General features: G+C 43.1%; 1 long non-coding RNA gene across 1 annotated transcript; it reads right to left on the bottom strand.

Annotated features, from left to right (window-relative positions):
* Window positions 1-699: 699 nt before the first annotated feature.
* LOC144582901 (uncharacterized) lies at window positions 700-12,362 on the bottom strand. The gene is made up of 2 exons (XR_013536453.1): window positions 12,235-12,362; window positions 700-3,311 (listed from the first exon to the last, which is right to left on the bottom strand). It is a non-coding gene; the product is annotated as an uncharacterized LOC144582901 (long non-coding RNA).
* Between the last annotated feature and the right edge of the window lie 18 nt (window positions 12,363-12,380).

The raw sequence follows: 12,380 nt of genomic DNA, 5'->3' as shown, positions 1-12,380 counted from the left end.
TAGTCAATAGGCCTGCTGGGCCAAGATCAGAGGCAACCCAGGCCATGGGTTAATAGCGGAAGAGCACTGTCTATAACACATTTGCTATGAGACAGTACAGAATCAGACATTCTGGCCTTTAATCATCAGGCTAGAGCAAGGACAAGTGATCCAGATTTAGTACTGTCAGCACGTTCTTACGATAAATGCTTCATTTACTAGGAATTTAGCTATCAGGTTACAGATGATAAAAATGACACTCGAATGCAAGGTCAAACCACAACATTTATAATTCCTGTCTATTAGCCAAAATACACAGTCCTAATTATCCAGATGAAAGGGGTAATTGTTTTCCCAAACAGTGCCTCAATCTCCAGTGATTTACAAAGTACTTTTCCACACATCATCTTGTCACAGTGGTGTGTATGCCCTTGTTACACAGAGAGATTGAACTGGAAACTGTTTCATTTGCCAGTTTTAAGTATCTTCCTTTTCCCTGTGGGCGGTTTCTGTAAAGCCTGACAGATGTATTATCATCTGGCTCTTCCAGGAACATGACACCTCGAAAGAGGCGGAGGAACTAGAACTGTGTCCGTTCTAACACCTTAGGCAAGAATCCTTCCATCTCTCCAGGTTCCAGCTTCTTCATATGTATACCACAGATATGTTGTCAAAATTGTGCTAATCTTCACCAACTAATAAGAAATGATATGAATGAGATTTTTGTGGATATAGGACTTTAATACACAGTGAGAGGGATATAAATCAGCATGACTCTTTGCTGGTATTATGTAACAAAATTTAAAATGTACATACCATTTGATGCAGAAAATTTATATCCAGGAATCTATCCCAATGAAGTAGTTACATAAATATGCAATTATACACAAGATGTTCATCGCAATTAGACACAACCAACACGTCCAGTGAGGCCAGTTCAGAAGGACATGACGTACTCATGCAAGAAACTCTGGGGAAAGAATCGTGTAATTCACATTTGTTGACTCAAATAGAAGCTCCATGACATATTTTCAGGACAAAAGGAATTACAAAGCAGTGTGGTTGATATAATATCATTTATGTGTAAATCAAATGAACTCCAGATTCACTGTGATTTAATTCAGCGCAGTATCACATTCACAGAGACAGCCCAGCAACAAAGAGGCGTTACAGAGCAGTTCCAGCCCTGGCTCTCCATTTTCAGGAAACATTGAAGAACCTACGCTTCCTAACCCCCCGCGCCACATCTTAAAATACTTCTATGTCCCACGTCTTTAATCCTGCTCTCTCATTCTCGCATTGGACTGGCTCCCGAAGGCTTTCTTCTCCCCAATACTCTTTACTCTCAACCGAAGACCACGATGACACCCAAACAGAGCAGCCACTTCTCTTTCGTCCCTCCTCTTTCTTTCTTATTTTGTTTTCTTCACTGGTTACCACAATCCAAAAAATAAGGTGAAGAAAGAAGAAAGTGCTAAGTGGACAGAATTTCCTTCCCAGAGAGCAGGAGGAAAGGGGATCAACTACGCATATACTACAGTGTCCTAACCCGGAAGCAACGGTGAAATTATTAAAGTGATATCTGCTGCATATATGCCTCTCATCTGCAAGGATGTTGCCACAATTCTTAACAATAATTATCTCAGTTGGAATTTCCCTGTGAACTTCCTTCTAATTTTACATCTCTCCTTATGCCTCTTTGAGTTACTCATGAGAAACATGTTTCATCTGTAATCAAAAACAAGAAATAAAGTCATGTCAACATGTAAGAAAAAAAGGCTGTGTTGACGCTCACAAGGAACCACAGACATGAAAAAATACATAAGAACTTTAAATAAGTATTTTAAATAAATGCAGTTGGATTGTCTCTTCACGTTTCCAACATTCATAAGCCCCATTATTTTAGAATTTTTTGAATTATTCCTACATGTTAGAGTTGATTAATTTCTGAACAAATACTCCCCCGTGTTGCTTAATTTGTTGTTTATTATCAATCAGCCCTGTTTTAATTTGTGAGTCCACTGGGTTATGACTTGCACAGCATTTAATGACTTGCAAAACAATGTTAACTCTTTTAAACTCATTGTGATCATTTTCATTCATGTGCTCCGGAAGTCATCATTTTGAGGGGGTCTCTTTGGGGAAGAAGGAGTTGGTGTACGTATATCTGTAAATATTTCAATTTCTCCACATCCACCCATCCTGGTACCTCTTCCTAAATATATGGCACTTACTTTCATGATTCATAAGCCAGACAAATTTTCCTCAAAAATCAAGGTACTTGCCTGTGCGGTTCCCAATATTCTGACTCATGAATCTCCTCTTAGCTCGGGGAATTCTGAAGAGAAGTTTGTGACACGTCGCCATGGGGCGCAATCACACAGCTGCTAATCACGAGTGCCAGGTGGCGGGTGCTCCTTGTTCCTGAGAGGTGAGCTTGTTTGTCAGTCAGACTCCCCACCCGGAAATGTCAAATGGCACCCTTGCTTATGGCTGGAAATCCCATCCTGGGAGCTTCAGAAAGCAGAATTTGTCACCTAACAACTGTGTTTACACCTCGACATTTCTTCAGCATTATACCTAAATGTCTGAATCAATTCTAGTCACAGGCAACTTACAGCAAGTGTCTTTGTGAAGAGAAAAGAAATAATTGCTGTTCAAAGATCCTAAAGGATCTTGAAAAATTGGAGACAGATTGGAATGAGGCTTTAGCAGGGAAAGTACCTGGAGTAAGTGGAAAATGGCTATTTGCCCCTCAAGATGTCAGCATCAGGAAGGGACTCTACACTTCTCTGATACTCTATAAATATTAAGTGACATTTTAATACATTTAGCAGGGTATATCTGTTGGCTTCCTTTTTATTCTGGAGAAGCTTATCTTTTTGTCCTTCAAAGAGTCACTTGAGTATCCCTCAGTAATGCGAATATGGAACTAGAACCAGAACTATAGTCTAACAGGACCCCTTTCCCTCCCACTTTTTAGTGTGACCTGGGAAATACTGCTTCACTTTCTAGTAGGAAGTAAATTGACCTGCCCAGAAACCTAGGCCCTGCCACTCTTAAAGGAAGAGCTTGGTGGGGTTATCCCTTTCTGAGGGAAGCCTCCTCAGACTTCCTTGCTAGATGGTTCTTCGATGTAATTTTACCCTGGGGCGCTCCATCGTTACCCATCACAGTTGTGGCCTTGCATTTACATGGTTATTCTTCGTTTACCATTTCAATCCTACCCTTGGCTTTAAGCCATATGATTCACAGGCCCGAGGTTCTCTGTGTTCACCTTCCTAGTGCCTCGCACAGTGTCTGACTCACAGGAGCACTCAAACATCCAGCACCTGTTGAACAAATAAATGCACAAGTTGAGATCTTTTTAGAATAATAGCAACCAAGCTGCAGGGACAGACAACGTAACAACATATTCAAATTAGAGTAGGGCCAGTAGACAGGCCCTAGATTTGAGTCAGAAACAGAAAATGAGGTGGTTGTTTAATTTCTAAGATGTGGAAGATGCTAGAACTGGTCCTGATCCATTGTTTCTGGGGAGGCCTATGCTAGGACCTGGCTGGGTATATAATAAAAAAAAAAAGAGAGAACCATCTCTATGGATGATAAAAAGGACCTCAGACTTATGGTCTAAAGTGGTCTCAACTGAGCAATGGACGGGAAGTGACCTTCCCTCTAAGTGACAGGAAAGGACTGTCAAAGCAGAGGTGTCACCCAGCACCACTTCCATGTTCCTGGACAGCATGTAGTGTCTAGCAACAAGAGCAGGCAGAGCCAAATCAATACACGAATCGTGCTCTACCTCCCTGCCTGCTTCTTCTGCTGGAGGGATCTAACAGGTCACCTCACCCCATGTGAGGTGCTTCACATTCAGTGGGTGGTGTCCCATGGACTCTCACCTATCTTTCATTCATTTCACCTGAACCCACCCTACAGGAGATTAGCACATACGAAAGTCACCACATGAAGGAACTGACATCGTTATAAGTCAAAGTTCGGTTCGTTTGAAGCCAGTGCTGCCCAGTATAAGCCAGGCCACCCTCGCATGACAATTTGTAGCCTATATCCTGACACCATGAACTACCCTTGGAACAGAGAACTTCCATCTCTGTATTTCCAGCAAGGCCAGCCTCTGCTAGGAGCTTTCTTTCCTTTACCACCACTGTCCACCCATATGACTCAGAACAAGACTGAATTTCTCCCTTGCCAACACTTAACAGATTCTAGGATACAAGAGAGCAATGACATTAGAGCTGAAAGAAGAAGAGATGAGTGTCTGGACTGTCTGTTCTTATAGCCACAAAAGGACTTGTGTGCCACACCCTAGGAACTTCCAGTGCAAGTGATTTCCACTGAAAACTAGGTAGAGAAACAGTCTTGTTATATCAAGACCAAACGATAACCTATCATTAGGCTCAGTCTGCCTCTCACCAGTGCAACCTCGTTCTCCATCTTATCTGTTATCAGCCAAAAATATAGATTGAATCTCATCATCCTTTGGTTCAAAATCTCCAGATGATTCTCATTACCTGCAGCAGGGGTCCCCAGCCCCCTGGCCGTGGAGTACCAGTCTGTGGCCCATTAGGAAACAGACCCCACAGCAGGAGGTAAATGGCCAGTGAGCATCACCATCTGTGCTTTCCCTCCTGACAGATCAGTGATGGCATTAGACTCTCATAGGAGCACGGGCCCTGTTGCGAGCTGCGCATGAGAGGGATCCAGGTTGCAAGCCCCTTCTGAGAATCTAACTGCCTGATGATCTGAGGTGCAACAGTTTCACCCTGAAACTTCTCCCCGACTCCCTCATGCCCCCACCACTTCACATTCTTGCATTTGTATTAACCATACAAGTTTTTAAAAATTCTTCTTAGATATTTTAAGTATAAAATAGTATGTACTCAAAAGTCTCAAACGGTATACACAGTACAAAGAAAAAATATTACGTTTTCCCATCTTATCACCACATCAGAAGTAAACCGTTAATGCTTTAATATGGGGCCCTGCAGATCTTATTCTGTGTATAAACTTGTACATATGGGACTTTCATCATAACTGAGCAAACCAACTAATGGAAAGCTGTCAAAAACATGTAGAAACAGACAGAGGGACATAGTAATACAAAGAGAAAGCGATATATGTCTTCCTCAGTAAGCCACGTCCTTCTTTAATAAAAGAAGCATGTCTTGCTGCTTGGTAAATTCCCAGGGCCTAGTACAATTACAGGATAGGAGCTCACTAAATGTTATATAAACAACAATATTCCGTTAGCAAAGCTCAATCTTTTCTTAGTTTTAATGTACACCTGAAAAACATGCATTTTATGTACCCATTGATACAAGGGACATTTCTCAAGCATCCGCTAAATGCTAGACATTGTGGCCCCTATGGCCATGGATTGGGGCAGGTACATACATAACGATGACAAACAGAGGTAGGGGCCACAAGAACATCAAAAAGGAAGTGCCACAGGCAATCAGAGGGAGCCAGAGAACATTTCTAGAGAGCAGTGTACGCTTAATATCAGTGACCTGCGAGTCAGCTTGGAGGCGGGGGACAGATGGGACTTGATTGGTAATATATAGTGATTTTCATGGCCAATTTTAAGGTCATCAATGTAGTTAAGAATCAGCTCTCTTAAGCTAATGCAAGCCTTCTCCAGCACACCACTGAATCGGGGAATGCCAACCAGCCTTTTTGAACCCCCGTTTCTCCTTCTGTCATTATGACCTTCCAATGCCGCACCATTTCAGCTACTGTACCCCTCCCATGAACTCTGCAAGTGAAACAAGGGGTCTTTTGGGATGTATGGGCAAGTGGAGACTGGGAGCAGCAGAGAATTACTTCTAGACTTGATCAAGCTTGTGGAAAACAGCCCTCTCCGGGGCATATGCTTTATGTCTATCTTACTGGCCCTCAAAGTGCCCATTCCCCTCTCTTCCCATTTACATGGCTTGAGCTGATAAGTTCCTCACCAATACTTCCATCCCAGTTTTGCTGAATGAGCCAGAAATCTCTCAGAAATAAACAAGAAAAGGCAGTGGTGATTGCATATTGTAAGTAGAGTTTGACTCTAACCAAGTTCACAACCCCTGAGACTTCAACCTGTGTATTTAGATATCGGATTTACAGTGAAATACAGGGCCTGGAGCCTCAGAGATGAGCCAGAGTGTATTTTAAGAGGTATTGGGCACATCCTAAGATTACAATTTCCTTTGAAGCCATGAACAAAGTGTACCAGCTGTGCCATGAGAAATTATAATTTCAAGGTCCTGTTATAAGAGAACCATACCATATAAATTTCTAGAAGAGAGACTTTACAGGAATTAGTCCATATGAGCCCAAACTGTTTTCAGTAGGATTATAAAGCTCCACTGTTTATTACAAATCTTGAAAAATAAACACAACCAACAAAAAACTCATATCCACCTCTTCAGGAGTCTGAAGTGTGTTTTTCCAAGTAGGACATCAACTTACAATATTCTCATTCCTTAGACCTAGACTTGCAAACGAACGTGAGATTCTAATTTTACACTCAAAATAAACCACGAAAACTAGTAAGTCAAAAGAGCTCCCTTAGAGAATTAAATCATGCCTTCGAGAATCCGAACAAAGCGGGGAATTCTGGAGGCAGAATTTAATCCAATCCAGTTAAAGTCAATCGAGCAGTATCTTTTGTTGTTTAAGAATATTAATGCACTATCCCTGAAAATTAACAGTATATTTATCCCACTTTTTCTGTGGAAGATTTCAGACACAGGGAATTATTAAAGTAATTACTGACGTGGAAAAGAAAGCTGTGTTTTAAGATTAAGTACAATGCATCAAAAACCGAAGGCTGAAGCAAGAAAACTCAGCACAGGAAACAGACCCAAGCAACAGATGAAGCCTAGATAACCTTTCACACATTTCCACCAGGGCCAGCTACAGGAACACGCCACAGTGCAGTCCCACAGGGCCTCACATTCACAACGGCCCCATAACACTCTGTGGTTATCATCTTGAAATTCTCCATTTTATCTTTGAATTTGTGTTTTTGAAATGAAAGCTAATTAGGCAATGGCGTGCATACTGGTGGCTTGGAGCCTTAGTCCACAGGAGGGCTCATCTCCTGCCACTTCCCTGGGGAGGATTCTCAGCCTCCTACTCTTCCACTCCCTGGTGCCAAAGGCCATGCCCAGCCTCCACTTCCTGACCCTTCCCAGAATTGCTGCTGCCCTCTGGCCTCTGCTGAAGCCTGGGCACAGGAAGGGTCTGAATAGAACTAGTGTGTCTGGGCCAGGGCACAGTGTTGGCCAATCCCACCCTAGGCTCACAGCATCACTGTGCATTAGGAACATGACTTGCATCTTATATTTCATGGGATGAATGGAATGTGTAGAATATACCAACCTCAGCAAATTCCAGAAAGTGTCCTTGGCAGTCTCTTTCACTAGCTCAATCAATATCTATGATGTGCCAGACATAATGTGAAGCCACTCAGCATACATTTTGAAAGGAAGCTTAGGGTCTGATAGAAGAAAATGGAGAAGAGGGAGAAATAATGTCAGCACAGTGTTACAGTTGGGAAATAGGAAAGACACAGTAGTATCTCAAAGAAGAAAGTGACCCACCCTAGGAACTTAGAGAAAGGTCAGAGAATTAACCTTCATGGTGAAGTGTAAGTAGTAGTTTTCCAGGCATGGGCTTTGTGGTGGTGGAGCGAGGACAACTGAGGCAGAGAGGGCAGAAAGCAAAGAGACATGTCAGGAAAATCAGAAACACATGCTTGGAGAACTTCTCTTCTCAGTCATTATTTTTCATAATGACTGAGAAGAGACAAAAAAAGGAAGGGAAAGGAAGGAAAGAAGAAAAAGAGAGAGGGAGGGATAAAGAAAGAGACCACGAAGAGAGAGGAAAGAAGGAAAGAAAGAGAGAGAGAGAAAGAGAGAGAAAAAGAAAGAGGAAGGAAGGAGGGAAGGAAGGAAGGAAGGAAGGAAGGAAGGAAGGAAGGAAGGAAGGAAGGAAGGAAGGAAGGGAAGAAGGAAGGAAGGGAGGGAGGGAGGGAGGGAGGGAGGGAGGGAGGGAGGGAGGGAGGGAGGAAGGGAGGGAGGAAGAGAGGGAGGGAGGAAGGGAGGGAGGAAGAGAGGGAGGGAGGGAGGGAGGGAGGAAGGGAGGAGAAGGAAGGAGAAGGAAGGGAGAGATGAAGGGAGAGAGGGAGGGAGGGAGGAAGGAGAAGGAAGGGAGGGAGGAAGGGAGGAAGGAAGGAGAAGGAAGGGAGGGAGGAAGGGAGGAAGGGAGGGAGGAAGGGAGGAGAAGGAAGGGAGAGAGGAAGGGAGGAGAAGGAAGGAGAAGGAAGGGAGAGATGGAGGGAGGGAGGGAGGAGAAGGAAGGGAGGGAGGAAAGGAGGAGAAGGAAGGGAGGGAGGAAGGGAGGAGAAGGAAGGGAGAGAGGGAAGAAGACAAACAGACAGAAGGGAGAGAAGGAGGAAGGAGGGGGGAAAAAAGGAAGGAAAGGATACAAAAGGAATCAGGTTGCTACTGGTCTGGAGTTTGAGTGTGGAACTGGGATCCAAGAGACAGTTGGAAGCTACATTTAAAACTGGAAAGCTAGTGTACAGATTTTGGGAGAATCTGGATGGAAACGAAATGCTGAAGGTGCTCCGGAATCTCTCTGAGGTCTTCACAATAAAATCTAAACTCCTTTGGTGAGGTGCGTATCTGTTTTTGGCTTGGTTTGGCTTTTGTTGGTTTGTTTGTCTGTTGTTTTGCTGTTCTAGCTTCTTCTCCTCCTCGCTAACTCCTGGAAAAGTTGCCATTCCCCACCGCGCATAGGTTTGGTGAGGTAAAGTCCAAGAATGAAACTATTACTGTACTATATTTTCTAGTTCCCATTTGTTGGCATTTTAGAACTCCCTTGGTTTCTGACCATTGCCAAGCCCTTGTTCTCACGCCTATGACCAGACACATGAGAAGCATGATGTTCTCCTAATAGCATTTCATGCCCAGATAAACCCCTTCCATTTCAGTGCCTTTCAGTCATTTTGACCATGTGTATTAATTTTCAATTGCTGCCATAACAAATTATGCCCCACCCTTAGCAGCTTAAACAATACTGATTCATTATCTTCACAGGTCTCATGGGACTAATATCAAGGTGTTGGCAGGACTGTTGCTTCCTGGAGACTAGAGGGGAGAAGCCATCTCTTGGCCTTTTCCAGCATCTAGAGGCTGCCCTTGTTCCTCAGCTCATGGCCTCCTTCCCCTATCTTCAGAGCCAGCCTTGGTGGGCTGAGTTTCTCTCACCCTGCTGCCTCTCTAGCTCTCTGTCGTTTTAATAAAGGCTTTGTTCTTTATAAAGAATTAATGTGATTAGATTTATCCACCTGGAAAATCCAGGATCATCTTTTTCTCTCAAAGTCTTAGATACATCTGCAAAGCCTTTTTAGCAATTTAAGGTAATATATTTGCAGGTTGCTAGGTTTAAGGCTAGGACACCTTTGGGAGCCAGATCCTCCCCTAGATGAAGTGACTGAGTTTTGCATCATGACTGTAGGATGCTGACGGAGGATGCATATTAATTTTATGTGTGAAATCCGAGTCATACTGTCCACTAATGTGATGCCCTAAGAAAAGCCGAACATCATGTCTTCAGCATTGCCACCAGGAATGCATGGCCTGGGTCTGGGCATGGAGAATCATTGGACAGACTCAGATAGAGGGAAACCATACAGAATGGATACAGAATTAAAGACAGAGTACACAAGTTAACACATCAGGGCCAGGGAAGATGGGGAAAGAATTAGGAGCTGTTTTGGTTAGAAAGTAACTGGAGAGGTGACAACTAGATGCAGCCCCTGATTCTGGAGTGTGGCCTGGGTTCAGAAAGGGAAAAAAGACATTACAGAGACCACTGAGGAAACTTAAATGGGGTCTGTGGATTGGAGAGTAATGCAAGATCAATGTTAATCTTTTTTTTTTTTTTTTGAGACGGAGTTTCGCTCTTGTTACCCAGACTGGAGTGCAATGGCGCGATCTCGGCTCACCGCAACCTCCGCCTCCTGGGTTCAGGCAATTCTCCTGCCTCAGCCTCCCGAGTAGCTGGGATTACAGGCACGTGCCACCATGCCCAGCTAATTTTTTGTATCTTTAGTAGAGATGGGGTTTCACCATGTTGACCAGGATGGTCTCGATCTCTTGACCTCGTGATCCACCCTCCTCGGCCTCCCAAAGTGCTGGGATTACACAGTGTTAATTTCTTGATTGGGAAGGTTGATTACTAGAAATGTAGGAAGTATCCTCGTGTGGGGTGGGGGGAGTACACAAAGGAGGATGTATAGAAAGATGATGGGCCACTATGTTTGCACCTTTTTGTCAAAATGATTCAGAAAAATACTAATGATGATGGAGACTATACACACACACACACACACACACACACACACAGAGCGAGAGAGGAATGGAGAGGATAAAGGAGTAAATGTGTTAAATGTTAATACAGGGGAATCTGCAGGAAAGGGATATGGCGTTCTTTAAATGTGAAATTATTTCAAACTGAATTATAAAAAATGATATGTAAAGTTTGTTTATTGAAATAGAAACATGTCCATAATTTATGTAGAATATTCTATATCTCTTAACTAGAGAATTATAGGTAATTATTAACATTTTCCTTGTACTTTATCAAGTACTAGAGACTTTTAAATTTTCCTAATCAGAGGAAAATAAAACATATTTCCATTTTGAAGTCAATCTTTTAAGAACTCTACAATTACAACTTCTTATTTGCAAAGCTTTTCAAGTCTCTTTGTTTTTACAAATGGTAGGAGTGAGATTACAGTATGTCCACAAATAAACACATGCATATAAGCAGCTCATACTTAGGAAAGACACAGACATAGACGGATGTCTTCTAAAGTATACATTTTGATAAGTTCTAAGCAGTGACCTAAAGTTGTCATCAGATGCCCTCAATTACATAATTATAAGTACTCAATTACATTAATAGTCCTAAGTCAAGAGATCGAGACTATCCTGACCAACATGGTGAAACCCCGTCTCTACTAAAAATACAAAAATAAAATTAGCTGGGCATGGTGGCGCACGCCTGTAGTCCCAGCTACTCGGGAGGCTGAGGCAGGAGAATTGCTTGAACCAGGAGGCAGAGGTTGCAGTGAGCCGAGATCGCGCCATTACACCCTAGCCTGACACCTGGCGAAGGAACGAGACTCTGTCCCCCTCCCACCCCCCACAAAAAAGTCCTAAGTCTTGTAAGCCAGCAGCTCAGAAAATTAAAATTAAATCGAGTGACATTTATATAATACTTTAGAGTGAATGAGATTATTTCATTAAACCTTCAAAATCCCATTGTTTTGGTTTGTCTTATGATCACACAAAAATCAATTTGTGCCCCAGTCCAGACCTCTCTGCATCATGAGACAGGAGCCAGCAAAGGCCTTTTCTCCCTTGATGAGGGTCATGAGAGTACAGGAGCAATCAAACTAAACAAGAGTGGGAAGAGCAGGAATGCAGTTAGACAGTGTTTCTTTGAGACAAGTCCCATTCTGCTACCCAGGCTGGAGTGCAGTGGTGCGATCACAGCTCAGTGCAGCCTTGAACTCCTGGGCTCAAACAGTCCTCCTGTCTCAGCCTCCCAAGTAGCTGAGACCAAGGTATGTACCACCACACCCGGCTAATTTTTTAAAGCTTTTGTAGAGATGGAGGTCTTGCCATGTTGCCCAGGCTAGTCTCAAATGATCCTTTTGCCTAAGTCTCCCAAAATGCTGGGATTATAGGCATGAGCCTCTGCACTCAGTCAACAAGATACTTTTGAAAGCTGGCTCTTGGTGTAACTTCTCACCCTGAACCACTGATGCAGGCAGAATCTACTTCAGTGAGAGAGAAGGGGGCTCTGCTCAGAGAGTTGCGGGCATCAGTGTTCACCATCAAGCTCTTCATTTACTAATCCCAAGAAAGAGGCCTGAAACCTGTGGATATGGGGAAGTAAGATGTGACATAAAGAGAAGGGAATATAAATCTAAGCAAATAAATGATTAAAGCTATTTTTCCCAAATCAAAAATCATTCCTAGATCAATACCTTCATTTACTGGGTAAAGGTCAACCTCACCAACAATAAAGCCCATGCCCTGAAATTCTAGCTGTGGAAACTGGAGCTGTGCAGCTAGTGCCTAGTTTTGCAGGTATCTCATCTGGGAAGTTACAGATCAGCGCAGTTTGCAAAAGGAATTTTGTCTTTTGCAAACCTAGCTTCTCTCTCACCTTTGAGTGGCTTTTAGCAGACTTCGTCCCTCTGCTTCTCTGTTCACGATGTGATTTTTCATCTGTCGTGACCGACCTGCACCATTGCTGTGGGAACACAGTCTTCTGACTTCTTTGTTGGGGATCTGTGGTGTCACCAAAAAAGA

The sequence above is a fragment of the Callithrix jacchus genome, chromosome 5, assembly GCF_049354715.1.
Source record: "Callithrix jacchus isolate 240 chromosome 5, calJac240_pri, whole genome shotgun sequence".
NCBI classification, from domain to species: domain Eukaryota; kingdom Metazoa; phylum Chordata; class Mammalia; order Primates; family Cebidae; genus Callithrix; species Callithrix jacchus.
The sequence above is the reverse complement of the archived record's forward strand: the minus strand, read 5'-3'. Positions and strand labels throughout refer to the sequence as shown.